Raw genomic sequence first — 9,534 nt, 5'->3', positions numbered from 1 at the left:
ATAATTTCACTTATTTCTTGGCATTTCAATAACAACCAACATGCTACATGTACTACATGCATATTTTCTTGAATTCTCATCTTTCATAAATTACGACAATAAACCACATTCTACATAGGATCAATCCATTCTTTCCATGCAACACTACACATCACCACGACCAATCCATGCAACACAATACACTGCTACAACTAACATACACAACTCAACAATCAAATTACTAAATGATATTAATTCATCACTTCACTCCAACACAACACATATATTAACCAACATGCAACACACATATTTTCATATGTTTCATCCATTTCTTCAACCTATACATACACCAAACATTCATAACACTTAAAAGGAAATTGGTTCTTACCTTTTCCATTCAACTTCTCTCTTGGCTAAAGTTTGTATATGACATCAAAGAACCTTCTTCTTGATTCAACACTCACTCCATGTTGTAGAGGACCTTCCATTAGGTAGAATAACTAGAAGGAAATATTTTTCTCTTGATCCTCCCTCTTGGTCCATGTTCGGCCTCCATGGCCGAACACCCCTCTTACTCTCTTTTTTTTTTTTTTTTTGCTCTCTCTTTTTCTTCCACTCTCTTAATTTAAAAAGATGACCACCCTTTGTATATATATATAGCCTTGCAAGCATGTGAGGGGCATGCCCCCCTCACTTCATTCTTTTTTTCTAGACTTTTCTTTTCTTTTTCTTTTTCTCTCTAGAATTTTCCTCCATTTTTCTTGAAATTTCTTTAAATAAAAAGATGACTAATCCCTTTCTTTTTCTTCTTTTTTTTTTCGGCCACATGGCCATTTTCAAGACATTTCTTGAGCACTTGTGAAATGACCATCTTGCCCCTAGCCTTTCCACATTATTCCCATGATGCCACCTTGCGAATTTCCTTTTTTTTTTTCACCCTCAACCTTTCTCAATATTCCATATCAACAATATTCCTAAATAATATTAATAACCTATTTGCACATTAAAATAGTTTTGGAAAACGATCTTACCTTCCACATTCCACGACTTCTTCGAAATATCCGAGCACACGAAATACGGGCTATAACACCTCTATAAGGACCTCCAAAATTTAATTGGGAATTGAGAACCTCTATCGTATATTATAGATGTCAGAATGCCATGCAATCGAACAATCTCCTTAGTATACAACTTTGCATAATCCTCGGCTGTGTATATAGCCTTTACCAGTAAGAAATGAGTTGATTTTGTCAACTTATCCACGATCAACCACATAGAATCAAAATTATGATAAGAATGAGGAAAACCCGTAACGAAGTCCATATTAATCATATCCCATTTTCAGATCGGAATCTTTATATTCTGCACTAATCCACCGGGTTTCTGATGCTTTATTTTCACTTGTTAGCAATTAAGACATTGAGCTATGAACTCTGCAATATTTCTTGTCATATCATTCCACAATACAAATCTTTTATGTCATATTACATCCTTATTGCTCTAGGATGGATAGAATAACACGAATAATGAACCGTTGTCATAATCTTATCTCGTAACTCTGCTATATCTTGAACACAAAGTCGCCCTTAATATTTTAAGACCCTTTTTTCATCAAGCTCAAATGTCGTAGTCTGCTTCTATTGAATACCTTCTTTCATTCTCCCTAAAATGGGATCTTCGTGTTGATGTTCTTTCACTTCGGCTATAAGGGACGACTCTATTGTATTTTGCATCACAACGCCCCGTTATGCGAATCCACCAGTCGGACTCCAAGTTGGCTAAGTGGTGACGTTCTTTAGTCAACTCCTTCTTCTTAACCTGCACATCCACCCTGCTGCCCATAGACTTGCCCTTAGACATTAGCTTTACTGGGGTGATATAGAATGTCCATATCATAATCCTTCAAGATTCAAGCTATCTCCTCTGCCTCAGGTTTAACTCCTTCTGTTTAATATGCACCAAAGGCTCTTATGATCGGTGAAGAAATCTACCCGAACACCATACAAATAATGCTGCCAAATCTTTAATGCGTACACTACAACGGCTAACTCTAAATCATGCGTCGGATAGTTCTTTTCGTGCTTCGTTAGTTGCCTTGAAGCATAAGTAATTACTTTACCGTGCTGCATCAATACACACCATAAGTCTGTACCCGAAGCATCACAATATACCACATAACCTTTTGTACCTTCTGGAAGAGTAAGAACAGTTGTCGTCCTCAATCTATTCTTTAGCTCTTGGAAACTTCGTTTACACGCATTCGCGACCACTGAAACTTAGCCCCCTTTTGTGTTAACTTCGACTATGGTTCTAAGATAGTAGCAAACCTTTACTGGTAATAATCTGCTACGCCCAAAAAGCTACAAACCTCTGATGGACTTATGGGTCTCTGTCACGACCCAAGTCGAGAATCGCACGGGCACCCACACTAACCCTCTTGGTGGACGAATCCTTCCCAAACCCAAAACTCAATTTACGCCATGTGAAGAAAGACAATAAGCTGACGCTTTCAGACACCATTTAAAAAGAAGAAAATAATTGAAGGAGATACTTTCATTAAGTAAACCGTCTCCCAAAACTGGGTCTGGACTAGTACAAGAGCTTCTATGATGTACAATTTGCCATGAAATACCATTAAAATAAGTAGAACTTCTATTTTGGAATGAAAATCAACAGGAAGCTTTAGAGTGGACACCGTGAGATCTTTAAAAGCTTACTGAACCTGGGGCATCAATCTGCATTAACTCTACACCCCAAAAAGGGTGTAACACGAGTAGTATCAGTACAACACAAGTACTGGTAAGCGTCATAGGCCGACAACGATTAGCAAAATATATAACAAGTAGGCGTTAACAGATTAGCATGATAGGAAATCAAATGAGGATGTACCCATATCAATACAACAGTTCGCAACACATAGTATACGAGGGTCTTTCTAAGCTCAAATCATATCCTAAGTCAAGTTCTAATCCTTGATATATAAGTGTTCGCCTCACCAAGATTCCCACCTCACAACCAAGCAATCACTTAAACATTATACAACTAAGGAGCGAAAAAGATAAGGGAAAACCATAATGATGTAAAATGCAATGCAATGCAATGTCCATGTCACAACCTGTACACACATGCTACAGATGAAAACCTCCACTTCTCAATAGTCATGATCCATGGGGGACTTGTGGAGTCCATGTACTGCTCGCTCCGAAATGTCACATAGGATCACGAACACACATACCGTCTGCTCAAGAAACAACCTCGGATCACAGATTCACATATTATTTCCATTAGAATATCATAATACTTTATCATTGTTGCCATAGATCTTTCATCAATACCATATCACCTTATCATTATTTCCATTAGAACCGCATCATGTAACTATGTGGAATGCGGAATGAAATGCATGCATGAATGTCAAGCTCAACAAAGATAATCATAAAGGTGTAATAACTTTAACCAATTATCCATAACCACAAGATTCAACAACCAATTTGACCACGAATATAAGTACGATGCAACTCACTACTCAATTCATAAGCCTAGATGGACCTTCTAACTCTTACGCCTGTCAATCATTACATTAGTCTCCCTCATAAATCATAGTTTTGTACATAAACGATCATAATATGGGTAACCTACCAGGAATGATAAGGGATAAAAGAAGTGACATACTACGCTAAAAATATTCCCAATAAGCAACATCAAGCTCAACAAAACCTCTGATCATGATTAATAAGTAACATCACAACGTCAGAATATGGGGCGACAAGCCCAACATCACAAACACAACAACAAGCTCAGTATCACAATATGGTGGCAAGCCACACACAGAAGATAATTACAAACCTAATAGTATCCATCCCAACACCTTGTCCGAAGAACTATGCATGCTTTCTCCATCAACATCCACTAACTACAGATGAATTCCTAATCGAAGTCTAGATCAAGTAAGTCTCAATCTACCTCAAAGCCGAACAGGTGCCATGAACATCCCTCTTGAACTTCATCTTTCTTCTTCGGTAAGCGTTGAGATAAACAGGGTCTAAAAGAACAAATATTACATGTAAGTAACGCGTCGAGGATATTCCAATACTACGACTCTAGAGCATTCTAAGAGATCTGTAGAGAACGACCCCTAGCTGGGCAAAAATTAAAAATTTCCTTTAAGCTAGTTCCCTATGATGAATAGCCTAAATTTCATATTTATGTAACCACAAGAGAGCTTCCATTTCCTTTCGTTACCAATACCCCCAATTTCTAAGAAAATCATACACTAACCCATTTGAGAAATCCAATTAAGAAAATTAGGGATTAAAGTGAGAAACTAGTTTCCCAAGATAAGAAATAAATTATCAACCCTAAACAACCATGATATTAGTTAAAGACACCATTTACCCACCTAGGGTTTACAAGACATTAATCACCCCTCCCAACAAGATTTCTATCATGAGACCTTAAAATCCTAAAAAAGGAAAGACATTAAGGATTAGAGAGCTTACTTCCACGAACATCCTTGAGAACCTCATAAAAAATGGCCTTCTATCCATTTCCTAGGTCTAGGAATAAGTTAGGAGTAAATGAGGCTCGAATTTGAAAACAAGATATAAAAAAGGTTTGCTGATTTCAGCAATCCTGTGGAGGCGGAAGGAGGCTCACAAAGGCAACGTCGCTTCTGCGGAGAAACAGTCCGCTGATGCTCAATTAACTTGATATTTTTCGCTAGGGCGGAGGAAGCATAGCAGATGAGGGCACGCAGGCGCGGGCTGTCGATCGTAGGTGCAAAGAAACTGCTCCGAAAATCCTAAGTTGATTTAAATTTTATTCCCAACTCAGCTATTGGTTAACCTTACCCGTGAATCCCACGTATAACAACTATCGGTGCGAACCTGAACAAGGGGTATTTTGGGAACGAATAAGGAAGGTCTATAACGTCCAAACGGGTCATTACATCAGATACCTATTAAACAATCATTCATCCTCGAATATGATTAATGGAAGGGAGATACGTAGAATCAAAAAAGAATCTGAGACATAGCCTCTCATGGAATTCTCTTCAAGCATGTCGAGTGATTATCCAGGAATGACATTATATCTCATGCCCAAAACCCAATGGTTCCAGGCACTGTTTATGAAGTAGCTCTCATAGTGAGAAATCCCAAATATCCACTGTGAACATATAAGCTTACATCATAACTCTTCGAAAGAAAGTGATCGAAAATTTTCGGCTCGAAAGATCGTGGTAATACTTTATGTCATCGGTCGTACTGTCATGAATTTCAAACATCATTCATATGCCGTAGGTAGTGGGATGCATAGATGGCAAATTCTTCCTGTTCATAAACCTATGGTATATCCGTAAGACGCTTGCCTTTTCGATCATCTAGTCGGTACTAGAGAATCTGCAACATCGCCCATCCATGCGGTCAAAAAAATAAGACTTGAGTGGTAGAACACTCAATAGGACTTGGTGGTCTGATATGCCTCGTAAGAAATATACATAAGTCGAGAGGTGGATTTTAATCAAACTAAGGCGGAATAAATACTCCTCAAAGGATTAGATTTAGATAGATTCCACTTATGCGAAAAGATTAAGCGCAATTGCGCACTCACCGGTACGAATGAATGTCTGTACAGGCAGTAGTCACTAAAGAGATAATACCCATAGGGGCGAAGGAATTTTGATGAGGTGTATCCATGAATGCGATCAAATCATGTGCAGAAGTGGCTTGTCGAGGGAAGGCGAGGCTCACGGAGGCGGGATGTTATTCTGCATAAGCAGATTCGCTGAAGCGTACACCATCAGCTAAAGCGAAAGTTGGCAATTCAAAAAGTTTCAGAGAAATAACTTTACCACTTCCCACACTCCCACAACACTCTACCACCCTAAAATCTCTCCCCACTCCCTAAACGTTTCATCCTTGAACACCCTCCCAATCCACATAAAACTCTACCTCACTCCTTCTTCTACCCTACACCCATCACAACACAAAGAATAGCACAAAAATAGGCAGAATTTTCTTCAAGGCACAGAGGATTTTCCATAATATTCACTCTCTCAAAACTTTGTTATTAAGTTAGTCTCACTCTCCTTAAGCTCTAGAATGATTTTGGTTTACAAATCTGAGTTTATACATGCCTAAATATTGAGAATTTTGGACAGAAATAGAAATTTTATGATGTGGGTTTTGTGGGTGGGTGGTTGAAAAATTTGTAGACTTGATCCTTATTTAGCGTTGTAATGTGTTCATCACTGTGTAATGCACTAGAATTCCTCGAGATTGGGTTGAAAACTTGAATAATTATAGGGTGGGTGTTCATGGTAGTTGGGGGTAAAATCTCTAGAATTTTGGGGTCTTTGTTGCTTGAAATCATTTTTTATTTGAAATCTAATAGCCATGCATGCCTGAATGATAGATGATCTAGGAGTAGAAACACTAATTTTGGGTCCAAATCATGGGAAAAGTTTGGGAAATTTTTACGGTCTCGAAGGTTGAAGACTGGTCCTCCTCTGCAGAACAAGTTCCGCAAATGTGACTCTGCCTCAGCGCTCTACCCTGCGATGACTCTAAATTCTACTGACTAGCCAGTGCATCTATGCGGTTCTGATGACCTCGAGTTAGATGCTCCAATTCTACCTCTACCCCTACCTGCTCACATTTGAAAACCTTGCCTAGGAGGGCGTACTGATGACGAAAAATAGCTACGGACCCAGTCGGGCAGCCATGCCACCTCTACTCCTTATCGAGCACTCTCGCATAATATGACCAGGATAACCACAAGTACAACATACATCTGAACCGTTACGACACGTCCTGACATACGTCTTGCCACACTGGTCAAATCTTGGTAAAGGCAGCCTCATTTGACTAAACTCCCCTCTATACTGAGAACTCAGAGCTTGAGAACTCTGACCTGGTCTGGAATAAGTATATCGATCCAATCTCGATCTCAAAAACTGCGAGGGTGCACTAGCCGTTAGATATACTGGGCACCTAAGAAATTGTGGTTGTGGCCTCCCCGAGACTCAGCAAAGGAACATGTAGATCTATCCCTCTTACTATGACCCCAATCACAATTTCAATAGGCCAGCTGTTGTTGCTTGCGCTCCTCTAAATCCTAAGCATATGATTTAATATGGGAAATATCTATATCCTCATGTAATGAGGACGTCATGTACTTATTAATTAAGTGCGGTTATAACCCAATCACAAACCGATTTACCCGGTCACTCATCTCAGCCACAATCAAGGGAGCATACCTAGCTAGAGAATCAAATCGAAGACTACACTCTTGTTTGCTCATGCTTTCTTGCCACAGAGCTAAAACCTGTCAACTCAGGCCCGTCGTGTCTCCACTAGTAAATAGTGGAGCAATGCCTACGAAATCCTTCCATCTCAACCGGAGGTTCGGCTCGGCCCTCTGGATAGCTCCCAAGTCTCATACCACTAAACAACAATATCCCGCAATCTATGAGAGGCCAACTCTACTGTCTCGGTGTCAGAAGCATGCATCACCCTTAACGTCCTCTGCATCCAATTTATAAAATTTTGTGGGTCCTTGTCCGACTCAAATGCTGTAAATACTACAGGATTTAGGATAATAAAATCTCAAACCCTACACTAACTTCCCTCTGAGCAAATATAACACCCGCACACTGACGCTGGGTCTGAGCGGCCACTAATCGAGTCAACAATCGCACTGCATCTCCCATATCGTGATCGGGTGCATCAGGTAGAGGAACTGGGGGTACTGAAATCTCTAGGAGCTCTTTTGGAGTAGGCGGAGTCTGGAAAGTCCAAGATGGGGCCTCCCTCTGCGACTCACTCTAGCCCACATTAGCGAGTGACACCTGAATGGTACCCTCTCCCGCAGCCATATCTGAGCTATTACTCGCTAATTTCTTTCTCATAGTCGTAGGCATCATTGTAATTAGAAACACAATATTAGAAAGTGAATTCTTACTATTCAACTTTATTGCACAATCTAGAACATAAGAAAAGATAGCCATCCTAATGTCCCGTAGCCTCTTATTTATATTTGTGGTGCACAACACACCCATAAACAAGACTCTACTAGACAGGACTCATACTAGACACGACTTGTAAACTTTCTACGATAGACCTGCTCTGATACCAAGGTTGTCACACCCCAATTAGAGGGGCACGACTAGCACCCGAGCCTTACTTGTCAAGCACTAACATAACGTATACCAATGACCATACTAACATACATAAGGGGTCCAGAATGGCCATCATACGACAATATAATAAATCATGAAAGATAACTAGACAATATCAAACCCAAAATGATATACATATATAGTTGGACATGAAAGTACGGGCCGACAAGGCCGTCATGCTCATCTGTACATCAAAATATAGGTTGACAAGGCCGTACAAAACATCTATACACCGGACATCTATCTACAAGACTCTAAGAGAGTACATAAATGTTATAAGGTCGAGATAGGGCCCTGCCATACCAGTAATGTGTATAAAATCATACCAAAACAAAACAGCAACTCCAAAACAAGGGAGTGCTCTAATACTAACACTGAGCAGGGTAGCCAATTGATGAGGATGGTCAACCTGTCTATCGAGACTTGCAGGCATAAAATGCAGTGCTCCCAGGCAAAGGGACATCAGAACGAATAAAATACCGAGCATGTAAGGCATGTAAAAACATAAGTAAGGCATCAAGATAACATAAGGCTAATGAAATCAACCTAAACATCAGAAATGCCACTAAGGACCATGACATGCACAAGTATGGTATATATGTGTATATATTGCCATCGTACATATATATGCGAATATAACACTATCAAGTCTCTGTGGGCATTATCATCATAATAACAACTGATTAGTGGCGCGCATATAACGCCGCCATACATACACACACACGTATATATAACACCATCAAGCCTGCGCGTGGGCATCATCGTCATAATATTATGCATATGTATGCATACAAGTGATACAAAAACATTTTAAGCCTATCAAAGTAATGTAAGGTCGGTGCACCTCTGATAAACCAAGATCAATGAAATACGAATTAGAATCACACCATGAAAGCAATGACATATGCTTCTATAACTATTGAGAGAGGAGCCATTTTGAGTATCGTTCGTTTACATTTACGTTTCGTTCGTTTGGAATCATGCCAAAAAAGGGTAGAAAGTACCTTAACATACCTTATCCAATCCGTTTCCCACAACACAACCTAAGCAACCCGTATTGTACTTCAATTTACACCAATACATAACATCATTAACAGAACTACTGTTTAACATGACGAGCGACAAGCTAGATTTGGAACCCTTTTTCCAACCCCTTCACCCTTACTAAGCCTTTACTTCAGCATAACAACTCAACCAGCATAACAACTAGCATAATAAAATGGTTTCCAACCATATACCCATCATAAATTAACAAGAACCAGTCCATGCAACTCAACAACCATAATATAGACAACATTCAAATGTTCTATGACTATTTCTTCTCCAAATCATTTAGATATACTTAGATAATCTTAAGCACAAGTAAAGAAGGATTA

The sequence above is a fragment of the Lycium ferocissimum genome, chromosome 10 (genome assembly GCF_029784015.1).
Source record: "Lycium ferocissimum isolate CSIRO_LF1 chromosome 10, AGI_CSIRO_Lferr_CH_V1, whole genome shotgun sequence".
NCBI lineage: Eukaryota > Viridiplantae > Streptophyta > Magnoliopsida > Solanales > Solanaceae > Lycium > Lycium ferocissimum.
The sequence above is the reverse complement of the archived record's forward strand: the minus strand, read 5'-3'. Positions refer to the sequence as shown.